We start from the raw sequence: 15,457 nt of genomic DNA, 5'->3' as shown, positions 1-15,457 counted from the left end.
CGTATGTTACATCCTTTGGGAAGCTTTGCTCGAGCCGAGACGGTGCATCAGCAGAAATATGCATCACCGTGTGTGGATGATTAAACATCTCATCTATACCTCCCTTTTGTTTGCACAGATTCACTGCTGACATATGCAAACAATATAGTGGAAGAGGTGTGATGAGCCAGAGGCTGCTGCTGTGTTTTCGGTGACCTTTAGTCTTTGTGACGTGCTCCGTCTAGACATGGTTGATTATTCAGCCGGCGAGGACAGCCTGGTTCATCCAGAGTGTGCTGCTGCTGCTGCTGCACATGCATGTGTCGATCGTTTCATTCTATCAGCCTGCAGTTATTTCATGTGGAGGCTGCTGCGATGGCATGTGGCCGTCGGCGGTTAGCGACTCATAGCCAACAGGTTGTTGGTGGTTTCTCCGTGGGAGTGACACCAAGCCGAGTCAGACCGCAGGACACATTACTCTGCCTGTCAGCAGAGCCGGGCCCGGTCCGCTGACGGCCCGGTCAGGACGAGTTTCGGAGCAGGTGTTGATGGAGCCATAAGAACTTCCACTCGCCCCTCTTTTCTTTTTTCTCCCACTCTTTCTTCTCATCTCTTTCATCCCTCCCACTCTGTTTATTCCTCCCACTGTTATCCGTTTTGATCTCTCTAGTCTCTACCACTCGTTCTGCCCTCCTGCTCTCGTTCTATCTCTTGGTTTTGTTTTCGTCTTCGCTTCCTGTCGGTGTTTGAGCTAGGCTTGTCCGGGAGAGGGTGGAATGGGAGTACAACAACATCAGCAACATCAAAATGAAAGAATTGATGTAACATATGACACATTATTAGGACAAATAATCCAATTTTGCCTCAGAAAAGGAGAATTATGTTGATCATAAATGGGCAGATTCAACCAATTTACTTGTTTTTCAGAATAAAAGCCTCATTATTTTTCTAATTATTTCATTTACACATGAAAATATATTTACAGGGAACACCAGTGTCGACTGAATAGTTTATATTCGCTCGACAAACACCTTATATCTGCTGAAAATATCAGATATAAGATCCTGTTCACATCCACACAGCTGATGTTTGGTTAAAAAAAGAAAATTCACTGTCGCCGCTCAGTCCTGAGCGTTGGAGGATGGTGATTAAGAGAATGGTGTCATCTTATTCCAACTTTTATTCTTACTATTGTTCACTGTCTGATTGCTTCTGCTGTTGGTCAGTGTTAGTTGTTAGCATTAGAGCTCTGTGCAGCACTGTTGTGGGTTGTTCCATCTCAAATCATCAGGGCCCTTCTGCTTAACCATCTCTGATTTGCTTTTTAAACATGAACTACAGATATTTAAAATTGTGTCTGTGAAAGTTGAGATTAATATATTAAATATTTTCTGAGATTTATTTTTAATTGGCTGTCCACCCACTTCTAGCTAGTTTTGGGGGTTTTTTTCCCGCAAATTTGTTTGAATGACTACAGCTTAAGAAATTTTAGAGATAAATCTTGAAAAACATGCCCATATTTAAAAAAGAAATATGTTCTTAGTTATATTGGGAGAACCATTTCGAGACACCAGAGCTTTGTTCCACTCGGATTAGACTATCTAGCGTTACAACTTGTCATACCAATCAGTTCCTCAAGTATTCTGTATTTTTTGTTTTGTATTGTTACTGTTGACGTCTGCATTGTCCGGTGAATTCTGTCATATTTTAACTCGTCCATCATCGGAGACTATTTGATCCACTTGTCAAATATTGCAGCTTCTGAATCAAATGACATTATGAGAAATAACGATAAGAGCTCCTGACATTTCTCTTTAAATATTCATGAGATATTGTCATTCAAACACAGACGGAAATTTCAATGCGCAGCAAAAATGTGACGAAAGTGGGTCGAGGGGCAATAAAAAAAAAACAATTCTCAGAAAATATATGTATATATATTTTAGTAGTAGCTTTAGAAATATTCATATTTAAAATATATAAACATATAAAATCATATATAAAATATAGTAAAAAAAAAAAAAAATTTATGCCTTAAAAAAATCAGGCAAATCAGAGATGGTCAAGCGGAGAAAACAAAAAGCGCTGACTCACTGTTAGCCACTAGAGGCGGTTTTCTACTCGGAGGTGGTGCCAACGTCTCCATTGTGCTGGTGTGGGATCGAACAGCCAAAACAGTGACACATCGTCCGTGCTCGACATAACTTCAGCGAACTCAAGTACGATCAAACAATGGAGGGTTTGTTATTTTAGCCTACACGGTGATTTTTGCATTGTTGATGTTCGAGAGTAGAACCTGCTACTCGACAAGAGGGCGCTTGTTGACCTCTCTGAGTTCATCCTGTTTGTATTCTACCAATCTGTGTAGACACCTGTGCAGAAGTGTTTCAGGGATGCTCAGGGGTATCTAACGCTTTTCTCTAAAGGAACAAAACAATCTGAAAGAGTTTGCACAGGGGCAGATCATGCAGAGAAGTTCGGCCTGAGAGTTTTGCTCAATAACACCCAAAACGACTCTAACTCGTAGCTAACAAGCCATTTTTTGTGGAGGAAGCTTAAAATGCATGTGAATTCACTGATGGTAAAATGTCATTTTTGTAGTTTGAGAAGCTGAATCGTCTTTCTTGGTTCATTCTCGTCAGCCAACAGTCCATGTTTGTATCTATGACTGTGCGCTACAAGTCACCAGGACGTCTGTCACATCTGCACCAACACTCTCCTCCTCCTCACCCCCTTCCCTCTGTCCATCCCTGTCGCCGTCTGCCCGCCTGGTTGCCGGGCAGCTCTGGGGCGAGCTGTCTCTTTTGTGGAAACCAACTTGGGCTGACATGCTGTGGCGCAGGAAGGGAGGAGGGGGCAAACGCGTCCTCTCTCCGTCCTCTTTTTTCGGGGTCACCGGTGGAGGCTTGTTCCCCCCACCCTCCCCGATCGTCCCTCCCGTTCCCCAGCATCCCTCTTCCCTCGGAGCGAGGTCGGCGTTCGGCGCAAAGGACGGCGGCTGGTTAACCAACTGTTGCCGAGCTCGCGGGGCACGAGCAGTGGGTGAGAGGGACATTGTTTTGGAGTCAACATCGCCTCTGGTTGGAAGTGTCCGGTTAGTCAGCGAGGCTTTTGAATTGAAACGGAGATAAATGGTAGGTGTTGCAGAGAGGTCAAGTGTAAGAAAGGAGGCCATTGTGTCATTGTAGTGTCTCAGATGTCTCGTAAAAACTTTCTTTTTACTGATCAGATCCAGAGATGATGGAAAAAATCAATTCTGGAGCTTTATTCATGGTGCTGATTATCGAGCTGATGTTTGAGTCGTCCAGTAATCGCTGCAGCGTTTCTCTCATGCCGCAGCGTTTTCATACCAACGTAGGTTATTCGAAGAGGCAAACTGCGGGAGAGAGACACATCTCGCAGTACCTCGACTTTGACAGAATGCCCTCAAGTGCCTGTCGACAAGTGATACTTGACGGCTATGAAGCCGGATGTCAAACACTGACTGAGATGAGGTGAGCCGCAGAGGCAGATGCGGCTGAGCGAACCAGACAGCGTGTTATTTCGGGGCGTAGCGCGGCGACGTCGGCGAAGCTGCTACCCGGGCTCGTAGCGCCGTTGAGGAATTTTTTTTGTGATGATGATGCTGCGTAACGGATAAAATATCCAGAGGAGGTGTTGGAGAAGTCTTTTCAGTGAAATCACACTTTAGGTGTTGTGAGGATAAGAAAAGAAAAGCTGTGAGAGAAAAGTAAACACAAAGAGGGTTGTTGGACTAAAAATTGCTATTGGATTCTGATCCTAAAAGCCGACTAGAAAATTGGCGCATTAAATAAAAATAACAGAAATTGAACATACCACGGGAGTATCAAAGTAATAAAAGGGAACTTTACAGTGAAATAGCATCAGAGTTTAGTATTTTTGTCTCTTCAAATGCTTGTCAAGGTCTTAGCTGCATTATTTTACCCCACGATGACACAATTAAGCCCCAAAAACAAACCAGGATTAACCAAAAGCCGTCACTTTTCTCAAATATTTCTCGCCCTCCTTGCATTCCTGAGAGTTCTCCAGAGTCATAAAATTGCCGCCTCCAGCCCCTGTGCTAACGTGTTGATTGATGAATGTGCATATGATGGTCTGAGGCCATTAAAAGCAACCCTACATATATATATATGTACGCAGGCTGCTTTGCCACCTGTCTCCACTTTTAAGTGCAGCTGTCGCCTGAGGGGCACCGAGCCCAGCACCTGGTCCTGCCCGGTGTACATAAGAGAAAGCGCCGCTCGCATGTGTTGAAGCTTGTAGGTGATTCGTGCATTTGCGGTATGAAGCTGCTGATGGTATTTTCTGTCAATTAAGATGTGCTTAAAGGGCAAGCAGGAGGATTAGGATCTGTCAGGAGAGGGGGAAAAAAATCCAAGGTTTGTGCTTCTCAGTAGCTCTGGAGAACTTGTGTGCCCTCTTCATGTTCTCTTTTGGTACCTTTCCTCTTAGAGATGGGTGATCCAGGGCAACAAAAAACCAACAAACTAGCCACATGAGTAGAAATAAATAACTACAAAGGAATCCTCTCACCTTGATGGCAATGAAACCAAGAATGTAGGATCAGGGTTGGGTTAAGATTGCAATGCTGAGGTGGAGGAGGCACAAGAATGTGAGAAGAAACCTGCATGAAATGAGGCGTCGCTTATTATCAAGAGAGGCTTTCATCATCAGATACATCCAACTGAAGGTATCCATCACTGCGTCGAACAATCGTGTCGTTGCTGTTGATGAATCCTCGTTATCTTTTCATTTCTAAGGCATAAGTCTACCAATTTCTGTACATTTCCAACATTACAAAATTTGCCAAATAGGCTTCGATTGTGTCCAATCAGGCAGCACAGGCTTGCTTTCTTCTCCCCCGTTACCGTAAGTTTTGCCAACATGAATGATCCATTTCATGAAAAACGCTCAACCAAACCAGTTCAACTCTCACTACTTGGACTGCACATCATCACTGCTTCCTGTTTGTATCCCCGCCCAAGACAACTGGTTTAAAGATACACAAACATACCAGAGCTTTTGTTTTTTTAGCACTAGAGAACGGTCTCGCCAAGGTGAACACAACCAATGGCAACCATTATCTGCTAACCAGTAGCTACGACTGAAAGAGCGATTTCCTGTAAATGAGTGTCCATTTGAGTCTTCAGTTTCTTGAATCAGTCTCATCATGTCGCTGTTCAACACCAGCTTTGTTAAATCATCCGACTATGATCACGAACAAATGTTAAGTCTCGGTATAATTCCTGTAAACGTGAGTCCTCGTGACACCGTCGCTGCCTTTTTTTTGTTCACATCCAGTCTCCAAATCAAAACCACATTTTCCGTCGCTTTCTGGCATAAACAGGATATTGCTTTTTTTCTGTAGAGCGGCGGCTCCTGACCCAGGGGTCGGGCTTAATGGAAGTATTAAACAAACTGGATTCCAGTCTTTGCTATGAAATTTGCTCCACCAAGCAGACGGAGGATTTCGTCCACATTTTTTACGTCCGTGGAGACTTTTTCTGGCTGACTTTAGCAGACGCTGACGTGGGAATGACTAGATGCAGCTCTTTATGATCTTAATTTTGCTAATTTGCAGTCAAAAACAAGAAAGAGCCATTTACCTTTGTCTTAGTTGTGAAAAAGCAGTAAAAACATTCTACAGATTCTATTTAAATAACAGTTTTGAAATATCTTTTTCTCTTTGGCGGCTATGAGACGGACATTTCGCGTTTTGGCTGACTTCTAAAGGCTTCACATGAGCAATTAAACGGGGGTAATTAACTGGAAGTTTACCAATTTGAAGGATAATTAGTGCCAAATGATGTTTTGTTGCTTCCAGGAAGTGTCTTGTGAAATCATGTGGCAGCTATTTGGAATTTACTGACACACACGATACACAATTTGTTTGCGATGCCGCTGGAATAAAGTCGACTATAACACCAAAAATCGTAGCTAAACAACTGCTCCTGAAACTTGTGAAATCCTATCTCAAATATAAATAAAAGATTCAACACATCTCGTGCGCTCGCTGATGCCGAGATTAATTAACGAGCCTCTTTCCCGGCGGAGTCCAGCTCATTAGCCCGGCGGTCCCCTCAGAACCCCGTCCAGGGTGTAGAGCTTTACAAAACAGTCTCCCTTTACACCTGTAAGACGGCGCTGATTATCCAGAGTCCCCCCCCGCAGGATAAAGGAGTTCAGGACTACATGCCGAGTCATGATTAGAAAAGGCGAGTCACAGAGGCAATTACTCACCGGCTCGCATCGAGGGACGATAATGAAATGGATATGTGCACATAAATGATGCGAAAGTTTAGGAAAGAAGTAGCTCTAGATTTTTTACGACAATCATTTTCTTTAAAATTTTGCAAATGTGATGTCTCTTTAAATCTTCCTGTGCAGCATCCTTCGTAGTATTTTGTGATCCTTCACCTTGAAGTCGTCGTAGCTTTGATGTATTAAACATGCATGTGTTTGTAGTACGAAGGCGTGCGCCGGCCGGAGGGAATCCACGTGGTTTGGGGAGAGGGAAGCTTTCTGTGTGAATTATAGATGAGGAAGTCAGGGGTGGGGGGGCGGCGATGGCCAAGTTAAAAGGAACGACTGTCAGATTTGTTGGCTTGGACCCTCAGGTTGAACCACAGTCTGAGCAGTTGGATTTGATGCTTTCTTCTTTGTGTGGGTTTCTAATCAGTCAGGTCTGAAGTATTGCCTCCAGAACCCGAGTGGCACCTCAGTGATTTAAAACAAAACAGTGAGACACAGTCATTTGCTGTCGGAGGTTAGTTTTGATTAAAGCATTCTTAGCAAATATTAGTCGGATTAATCATGTTTTTGTATGAGCACACGTCTCTGTTACTAATGAACACTCACAGTCTGGCTGCAATCACATGCTTTTATTTTAGGAGCCTTGCAAAATACATGTTTTATGCAACATGCTACTACTCTGTTAGGAGTCGTCTGCTGATCCGGGTTGCCAGTTTAAACCCCCGAAGCTCCTTCTGGCTTCACGTGGTCTGGGTTTCGGGGGATATATTCAACTCTAAATCACTCCTGATGGTGACTGACTTTGGGTAGGTTCTGCACAAACGCAGTCATTTAGAAAGACTTACTGATCTGAGAAGAAGGTTTCAGAATTCTTCCGTGAAAAGTTGCACGTGGTGTCGAACGCATACATGGCTGAGCGTTTCCACCTTGAAACTGAAGCGTAAATAACAGATCCAGACTTCAGGGAGTTCATGTGTAACCAACAGATCCTGTCAACTTGCATGATGGGACTTTAGGTGTCATTAGTCGTCTTTGGAATCGGTTTCTGGTTCGAGACGGTTGTGGGTCAGGATGGATGCAAAATGACATCCTGGTGCTTTACAACATTTAGCAGACGATTCTTCTGGCATACTATTTAGTATTGGATTGCACCCTTCTCGTGTTGAAGCTGTAGGTGAGCCGGAGTGCTTAAGCTGCAGCAAAAAGAGAGAGGCGACGACTTCATTGACATTCTAGAGCAGGGGTGCCCAATCCTGGTCCTCGAGAGCCCCTATCCAGCATGTTTTAGATGTTCCCCTCTTCCAACACACCTGATTCAAATGATCAACTCATCATCAAGAAGCCTGATGACGATCCTGATCATTAGAATCAGAGGGAAACATCTAAAACATGCAGGACTGTTGCCCTCGAGGACCAGGATTGGACACCCTTGTTCTAGAGGAAGCAGTGGTATAGTTGCATTTACGCCATTTTAAGGCCAGACGGGATAATTTTCTTGCTTAAAAAAATGTCATAAATATGTAATTTTGAAACACACAGATGAGCTTTTAGGGGTTTCCTCCATGTCTGAGATACAGACAGTGAACATTTTTCACATTCAGCTCAAAGCTCCAACAGTAGGGTGTAATTAAGACGGGGAAAGATCGCTGTTAGAGAAAATAAACTATAGTTCATGTATGGTTAAGTTTAGACACACTGGGTTAAGATAAGGAAGCATCCTTGTCACACTGAAGGATAAAACAAACTGACTCTTTTGTATGACTAGAAATTGAATAATTTCATCCAAAAACATACTTCCTGTCATGTTTGTGAGTCCTCGCTTATGGTTTAAGCGCTAATGCCGATGAGGAAATGTCTGAGTTGACCTTTTCTTGCCAATGTACCGTTGGGTGCAATGTCCTCTGGAGTCATTTTCATGTTTTCTACACTCAGCAGTTCAGGTTGTGCAACGACACACATTATTAGCAAATAGTCCAGAATGCACAGAGTCCCGCTCAGTACAACCAAACCAGATAATTCTCGAAATATCTTCCCTTGCGTGTCCTCTGTTGGCTCATTTCCAGCTGCTTTTATCAGGCCTGTTAGCAAAGCGCCGAGATTAGGATTCATTTCCTGTTTGCCTCGTCCCTGATGAAGAAGACAAATCTGTGGATTAGGTCAGGCTCTGACCTCCTTCCCGTCCCTCCTTCCTCCTTCACTCCCTCTTTGCCTTCTGTGCGACCCATTTGGCTTCCCTCCTCCCGGGAGGAGGTCAAATCGGACAGAAAGCGCCTCGTCGACTGTTTTCCACCTTTCTGGAGTCTCAAGAGGAATCGCTTGTTTGTCGTGTCCTCCATTAAACTGACCGACGAGATGCTGCTGGTTATCTCGGATAAGATTGCAGAGATGCCAAATTATCAGCGTTACATCCTGTAAAAGCTCAAATTAATAAGATTGCACTTAAGATACGACTTCAGGCTTAAATCAGCTGTGGTTTGCAGAAGACAAAAAGAGGATTCAAAAAGACCCCAAAATGCTTTGATGCATGCATTTTTCCCTCAATTACTCTCAACATGCAGCAATTTGTTCGCTGGTTTCACCCTTCAGAGATCACAAGTTCCACATATTAGTGAATTTATCATGAGCTGATTGGAAACACGCGTTTGAGTGGAATCGATGGCGTTGGGTTTCGCAACAGGCCAGCTGCTGTGTGAGAGAGAAAACGATCATTTACTGTTCCTGCTGTAAACATGTGGCTTCTATTCCTGTCACGCTCCTGATATTTTTGGATCAGGTTGTAGCTTCGCCTCCCTCTGTGTCTTTCTATTCTTTTTCTGGCTAAACTTCCTCACACGAGACACGTTTCCTTTGTGACATTCCTCTCTGCATCTTCATTTTTTATTCCAGACGTAAATTCGCTTAGTTTTGTGCAGACGGACAACGAATTAAAGGAAAAACATTCGCAAGTGCACAGGGAATATCACGAATCCTGGAATACGTTAAATAAGAACTGTTTATTTCTCACATTTCTGATGCGATTAATCTCACCAGATATCGTCTGACTTACTGGATATTAACTGAAGGTATAAACCCGCCATTAACTTTCTCCAGCCCCCATTTTCAAAATCCATCACTACAAGAAACAACAAAAACCTCGAGGCTAGCGACCAAGGATTTTGATCGTACGGTAAAGTTGCCTTCCTTTAGCTCCGCCCAATACGATTGTGATTGGTTTAAAGCAGCGGTCTTCAACCTTTTTTGCACCACGGACCGGTTTGAAGCAAGAAATTTTTCTACGGACCGGTCGTTACGCACATAACAAATAATAATTGTTTTTTTTTCTATTGAAAAGTTTCATAAATTAATAAAATTAATTTTTATTGCTTAACATGTTTACTTTTTCTCTGTCTCAGTATTAAGTCTCTCCCACTTTCCAAAGCAGCTCTCCTGAGACGTTTGTTGTTGACTGACGGCTTCGTTTAGCAGCCGGACATAAAAACTGACGGGAAGACGAGCTAGTCATTTTTCAAAATAAAACACCCTGCAGACTCCGCTGGAAATAAAAATAAACCAACAAAATGTTTTTATTCTATCTGTGCGGCCCGGTACCAAATGACCCACGGCCCGGTACCGGTCCGCGGCCCGGTGGTTGGGGACCGCTGGTTTTAAGAAATACAAACAAAGCCGAAAAACATATTCCTGAGATTCTGGTGAGCCTTTTTCCAGTCATTTTGCTAAGCTAACCAGCTGTTGCTATATTTAACAGAAGATATGACATCCAGCCGTCTAACTCTTTAGCAAGGAAGCAGATAAGTAAGTTTTAATGGCTCCAAACTTTAAGCAGACAACAGTTAATGAGTGGGTCTGCAGACAGCGTGAGACGCACTAAATAGCAGAAGCAGAGGTTGGGAGGACAGTTTCCAAGGCAACTGCAGGGATAATAATAATCCGAAAAAAGATATCAAAGCGATTATTTTTAACAAACAAGTGATCACACAAGCGGTAGCGTCCTCTAGACGGGCTCCGCTCGTGAGCTGTTTTTAAGATTTGCCAAATTCTTGGATTGGTCCGTCGGGGGCTGAGCCAGGGGATGAGTTGAAGCTTAAGCACAGCCATGAAGAAAGACAGATTTGCACGTTTGCTCTGCTTTGGGACTGTAAGGAGGTAGAACACAGAGCATCCTGTTAACATTAAAGCAGTGTGAAAGGACCGTTAGGAGGAGGAGGAGGAGGAGGGTTCTGGCGCCAAAACAGGCATTTGGACAGAACGAGATAGAGGATCGACACAAGGAGAGCAGAGGAGAGATTCCCCAAACAGGAAAGAGGTTGATTTATTAGAGAGGAGAGGAGGACGGGCCGGGAGGGAGGCAGAACTCACACACAGGCGGGAAGACAAACAGTTTTCTGTTAAAGGACAGTTCTGGTTCACGACTGTGTGGTTTAATGTTATTTCATTTCCCTACCTGCCCTTGCATGCTTTGAATTTGAATTATTCATTTGTGATTAAGTCACATCACAAATCCCAGCTCTAGTCCCGCATGAACAAATGTATCTGCTCTGGGCTGGAAAACGGTCTGACTGTGATATAAATCAATCAGTTGTCTTGGGTGGTGCTCAGTCCACATCATGGTGACACGACAATGAAGGACACTCGTCTTGGTTATGTGGTTGTCAAACTTGCCATCTTCCAGGTTTCCGGTAACAAAGAGGATTCTTAAAACTGTAGCAGGCTTATACCAAAAAGTTTGAAATACACAAGCTTATACCAGAAGTCTACATTTGGTAAATCAGACTAGATACGTCCTTTAACCCTTAGAGGTCTGCCGTCACACTGGCGTGATGTAATCATGCCATTTTTTTAGACGTCACAACAGAAAAACTAGTGCATGTACGGCTTCCTCTCAAAAGTGAAGTCTTTAAACTCTCTCCCAGTTTTTGTTTCATGTCGATAGACCACATAAAACCGGAGATATGATGTTATGAACATGCATTAAAAAAAAGGCCACACCTGCTTTGTATATAATTGCAAATATTTAGTTGGATTTTATATCAAATTTACCCTTTTATATTCATATCTGCAACCTACGGTTACATTTCCAACTTTCAAAATGCTTCGTTCAGCATGTTGGTGGTTTTTATTGTTATAAATATTGCATTTTTTCTCATCGGATTTTGTATTTGTTGTGTGTTTTTGAGCCCAAAGTGTTAATGTAAGTGGTAAAAGTGGAAAAAATGATGGTCAGATCATACAGGTGGTGATGTGCTGGAACAAAAGATAGCAAGCATGAGCACAGTAAACTTCTTTCTATGTGGTATGTCAAGACAAAAGTATGCAAAAATGGTCATAAGGGTTAATCAAAAAGAAATTTGCTGTTGTAAACGATGCAACTGATTTACAATTTTTTCTTTTCCCTCCTCTTTCTAGTTTTTATGCTAAGCTAGGCTAACCTACTGCTAACCCAGCTACATATTAATTTCATTTAAATTGATTGTTGTAAACGATGCAACTGATTTACTTTTTTTCCCTTTTCCCTCCTCTTTCTAGCCTTTATGCTAAGCTAGGCTAACTTGCCACATATTCATAGCACTGACATGCATCAAAAATCTCATCTAACGCTCTGCACGTTTGCATCAACACCAGAACACACAACTTTTCCGAATGGATCACCAGATCATGCACAAAAATTAGCCTTTTTAAAGTGCAGTTTCCAACACTTATGATGTCTTAACTTCCTGTACGCAACAAAATCTGGTCAAAGATGACGGATTAAGAGGCCGTTTTTGAGGCAAATTGAATAATGTGCATAATTATTTGAGAATAAAACCATTCATTCTAATGGAAATGCATTGAGCCCCACAACTACAATGCAGCAACACAACGATATGAACGTGTTGCACGCACACTGTGAATAGATTAGGTTGACCTTGTCGCTGCACGCAGCCCATCAGCGGCAGCTTAAAAGAGAGAGACTGAGGTTTGGATTAATGTTGCTGGCAGACTCCAGGTGACGGAGCTAAGCTGCTGTGTGCATGCACGCCTCATGCACGGCGCTGTCCAACAGAAGGCCAGGATGAAAACTGTCATGTAAGAAAATAAAAAGCCCCCTCGTTTGGACTGGCTAGGCAGGATTCAGCAGAAAGATGCTGCTGTATTAAACGGGCTTAGGCTTTTCTCCGACCCGGTGACGTATCGTTTTCTTATGATGTGTTAGCGAGTGACATCCTAACATGCTTCTTCTCTTCTTTTTTTTTCCCCCCACAGTTCTGAACACACTCACCACTCGTCGGTTTCGTTGATCAGCGAAGACAGCTCTTCAACTCAGGTGAGCCAACACTCAGAGTGAGGATGCACTTAGGCGCAGTGGGGCTCTGAGCTAAATGCTGATGTCAGCATGCAGAGATGCTGATGTAGACCAGGTGCGATGCTTCTCTTTTTTTTTTTTACCCATCTTAGTTCAGTGCAGAACCTGGGAGGTGTCGCATGGGAGTAAAAACTCATTTGCCTTCAGTGTGACACATCAAGTGAGTCGTAAGTCAACCCAGAGGACGTTAATGAAACATGGCATCCGCTGGATCATCAGAGTTTTTACTGATTAGCAACTGTTAGCCTGTAAAATACATTTAAGGGCTTTTAAAGATGACAAGATGATGGTTTGATGCTCCTGCAGAATACAGGCCCCTGTGTGTGAGCACATTTATTACTGTTAGGCAGTGATCGGTTTTTGTTTTTTAATTATAAGTCATACAGTGTCCCATCGTTATGTTTTAAATATTCCAGGATTCTAGATAATCTACCGTACACCGTTCTGGAAATATGTCTCAGCTGCCAGTGTTTTACAAGGAGATCCATCCATCCATCCATCCATCCATCCATCATCTATACACCGCTTAATCCTCACTAGGGTCATGGGGGGCTGGAGTCTATCCCAGCTGACTGAAGGCAGGGGACACCCTGGACAGGTAACCAGTCTATCACAGGGCTACGCTATAGAGACAGGAAGCTGGAGAACCCGGAGAGAACCCACGCTGCACAGAGAGAACATGCAAACTCCACGCAGAAAGATCCCGGGTTTCCTCACCGGCGACCTTCTAGCTGCTACCTTGCAACCCCTTTACAGGGAGATGCATGTAAAAATATAGCAATTTGTATTTTATGAAATGCAAAAATGTGCACGTAAAGGCTCACATAGCAAATCTGCAATAATCATCATATTAAACTGTGGATGGTCTGCATTGCTGAGACTGTTCTTAAAAAAAAATAAAAATAAAAAAAATAATCTGACTTGCCTTTAAAATGACTGAGATAAGAGGCTAAAAGTAAAGGAAGTGAAATTATTTAAGTATAAAAAATATTATTTCAGGGTTAACAATGAAAAGCTGAAGTTTATCAGTACATTGTGGTTTGATTTCAAAATAAAAGCATAACAGTGAAAGTGTTAAAAGTGCTAAATAATTGGAAATGTTGAGTTTTTATCTTTTTCCTTGTGGGTTTTGTAGTTAAGCATGCTGTCAGGAGAAATGTGGTTAGTTTTTAGGATATAAACCAACATATTGGACCTTTTTTTTTAAAATTTTTAAGTAAGAAATTTGTGCAAAATTCATCCAATGGCTGTAAAGTTGTTTCACACTGACGCAAAGAGCTCAACTCATGGAATAAATAACAAATCACGAGAACCATACTCCTGTAAATTCTATAAACTTTTAAATCCTTTTACACTGAGATATTTCCATCTCCCGCCTAAACAACCAAAAAAGCAGGAAACATAGAGGCCTGGCCTGCTGCCAGATGGTATACTACTTCTTCTCATGACATTTCACACTCACTTTTCCCATGACTCATGGGGCCCCTGGAGTCAGATGTAAGTGGCTGCGCTCAGCCAGATGATTAGCTTGGCCGCTCACAGAGGAGAGGGAGCTCTGCTCCGCAACATGTGGACGGGAGAATAGGAGCGATTGTTTGGCGTTGATGTCATGCGAGATATTTCTGACCGCCAAAAAAGCAGTCATTAAGCAGAAATGTCGTGTTTTGGCTTCGGCCTGCTTGATGGATGGATTTGATGGTGAACAAGGCTCAAAGATGGGTTTTATTTTTCTATATTTATCTCATGTTAACAGGACGGTTGCTGCCAGTTCTGGGTGTGTGAGGGTTTTTCTGGGGGGTTTGTTGTGTAGATTGTGTAGGTGCAGGGTGTGAGCTCTAAGACGGTAAGTTGTCGGCATCATAATCCCCTCAGCTATGAAAAGCCAAGATGGCTGAGGAGGGAGGAGGGAGGAGAATCAACTCGGGCTGACAGACGAGAAGTTCTGGGAAACACAGCAGAGAGCTCGCTGCTGTGAAACTGTCACATTTGTCCTCTTTTTTTTTTTTTCTCATCCTGATAGCCAGTTGTTCGATGTGTTAACAATATTCATCGCACAAGTACAGAACGATGTGAACTCTCTGAATGATTCAGTGATGTTTGCTGGCGCTGCGTAATCCTTCTCATTCACAGTTGCAGAAGTAGCGATTAGCATTTCCTGTGTGCGATGTACCCGTGGATGAGCCGACGACTGTCACGGCCTGACTTTGATATTGTGATTATTGTGAGGCCAGTTTTGGAGTTAAACGATTGTCTGTTTTTGTGTTCGAACGGGTCAGATATTTGCTATGTTTCCTTAATAAAACAGAAGCATTTCCTATTATTAATCTCACTATTGATTCATTTTCTGCCTTCCTAAAACACAAATACATACACTGATTACTCTTGCATCTTAAATTAAGGCGGTAATTGCACCGACAGAGACAGTTTGTTCAACAGCAGGTTGTTTTTCTTTTTCTTTTTTAATGTTAAAAACTAGATTTTTTTTCTCTCAATCGCAACAGAAAAGTGACATGATATAATGAAAACTTGTAACTACATTATTAATTTTTTAATTTTATTTTTAATTTTCACCCTTTTGCACGAAGCACCCCAGTAATTTCTGGGTGTTTTTTTGCTATGAGCTCACTTTTCATGACAATATAAAGTCATATAAAGCAAAGGAAATAGTATAACCATGACAAGAAAACATTGAAAATTTTTTTAATGATATTTCTTGATTATTTATTTCTAAGTTAATTGAATAAAACTGAAACTGACCTTTACAGCATGCACTTAATTTGTTTCTGTACTTAAGAGTTTTTGTCATGTGGCTGCTGGTCAGAACGTTGGAGCATTTTGTGGTTCAGAGGATAAGATGAAGAAAAA

The 15,457-nt window shown here is 42.5% G+C and overlaps 1 protein-coding gene across 1 annotated transcript in view; it reads left to right on the top strand.

Annotated features, from left to right (window-relative positions):
* The window catches only part of LOC103357963 (microtubule-associated protein 2-like), a 70,974-nt gene that overhangs the window by 23,801 nt on the left and 31,716 nt on the right, over positions 1-15,457 (top strand). The window contains exon 2 of the mRNA XM_008282737.1: positions 12,493-12,553. The gene's annotated coding sequence lies outside the window, so the exon portion shown is untranslated. The remainder of the gene's footprint in view (positions 1-12,492; positions 12,554-15,457) is intronic.

This window comes from Stegastes partitus, unplaced genomic scaffold, assembly GCF_000690725.1.
Source record: "Stegastes partitus isolate 25-593 unplaced genomic scaffold, Stegastes_partitus-1.0.2 Scaffold284, whole genome shotgun sequence".
Taxonomy (NCBI): Eukaryota; Metazoa; Chordata; class Actinopteri; family Pomacentridae; genus Stegastes; species Stegastes partitus.
Note: the sequence above shows the minus strand (reverse complement) of the source record. Positions and strands in the feature narration are given on the sequence as shown.